This window comes from Acartia tonsa, chromosome 6 (assembly GCF_053477335.1).
Source record: "Acartia tonsa isolate MP-2025a chromosome 6, ASM5347733v1, whole genome shotgun sequence".
Classification (NCBI taxonomy): Eukaryota; Metazoa; Arthropoda; class Copepoda; order Calanoida; family Acartiidae; genus Acartia; species Acartia tonsa.
The window spans coordinates 2,996,869-2,998,700 of record NC_137265.1 but is presented as its reverse complement, the minus strand read 5'-3'; positions in this window follow the sequence as shown (position 1 = coordinate 2,998,700).

Here is a 1,832-nt window from a genome sequence, read left to right as displayed (position 1 = left end):
GTAATCACACCCTGCCTTAACCATTTAAAGGATAAAAAAAATTTACCATCAAAACGGACAATGCAGCGTTCAAATAGGACCAAGAGACAAGTAGAATCCATTGAGAACAAAATCCTAGCTGCTCCTTCTTGGCAGATATTTCATTTTTAGGATTTTAGGTGAAAAACATCAAATTCACAGAATATACTAGGCAATTCTACTTTGAATACAGGAAGATAAGATGTGTTTCTGTAAATTGTGCTCAATAGGATACTTTTGTAACACAAATAAAATCTTATTAAAATGAAATTAATGAAGCAGTTGTGATTTGACCCGAATTTGGTTAACTTGTCTTGTGTTTTAATTGTTTTCTTTTTAATCTCAAACATTAGGGTATAGAATTTTTTACATAATGTGTATGTGCTAAAAATAGAGATAATCTAGAAACACACTCTCTAAATCAGCCAATAGGATAACTGTGGAAGACAAATCTGGCTATTTTATTGGTTGATATGTGTACAGATTTTTACATGGAAGAGATAGATTTTTAATTTTGTGTGCAATATGTGTCAGATAAAAATAGTTGCATAATAGACAATAGGCAAAACAAATATAATAAGTCAACTATGAATAGTTGCATTTCATATGATACAGTAAGCCTTCTCTTCTGTAAATCAAACTGTTTAAATTTCTGTGCTGTATTACTTAAATGGATCATACATAACAAAAATCTACAAGTGTTTTCTTATAGAATTTTGACAGATTATAGGACAAACTAGATATACTTTATCTATTTGGCTAAGATATAATTTACAGGTTATTTGAATACTGTATGATAAACCATGGAGCTAATTTTCTATTACTTCAAAAAGTACTCTTTAAAATGAAAATGGAAACCTTCCTATTTTGAACAAACTTCTAGTCCTAGTTATTGTATACCGGGAAGCTTAGGGTTTAACACAAATCACTCTAGAAGTGACTGAGAATCCAGTTTGCCTAAATGCATGTTTTAAATAATCAACCAGGCTCTCATCAGATGTCAATTGGTCCTGAGCTTAAACTAGTATTAATTACTTTAAAACCTCAGCTTTATTACCTAATGAATTTCTGTATCTCCTAGAAATTCATGTTTATTAATGAAAGCTTTACCTTTAAAAGTTGTGCCATGAAAACCTTTTGAAAAAAATACATTAAAAAAGGGTTCTTTAACGACAAGACTTTTATCGTGCTCTGGCAATATTTACATGATTGAGATCTTCAATGAATTTGTGGTACCTAACATTGAGGACAGGGAAATGAACTTCTGGATGTTTGAAGAACTAAAACAATCAAATTGCTTTGTATTCAGACACTATCCATAAAAATTAACTAACTTAGATCAAATATAAATCAAAGGTTGATGTTTGATTCAACCATATCTGGAACAAGAAATTATAGATGCTATAGGTTGGGGCTTATTGCCATCAAACATACCAGCTTCAGGATCATTATCCCAGTTAAAGTCTTGTGAAAGTATAGTAGAACACACTTAGAAGAATCTATACCACAATCTATTGGGATTCATATTCCCACACAGTTTTGTTATTAAGTGGAAAGCAGTTTGATATAGAAGAGAACTTTAAAGAAGAAAAAGTCACTTGTAGCAATGGCAAATTAATACCCTTAATAGTTGGTCTTCCATTTATTAACAAATTTAATTCAGAAATTTTAATAGAAACCGATTGATTACAAATTGTTACTTGGCAGTTTTTTAGAAACATATAGAATATTATAGAAATATTTATAATACAGTCAAGTGATCAGATAACCTGTAGAGTCATATATTAGCACAATTGAAAAATGATATCTATTTG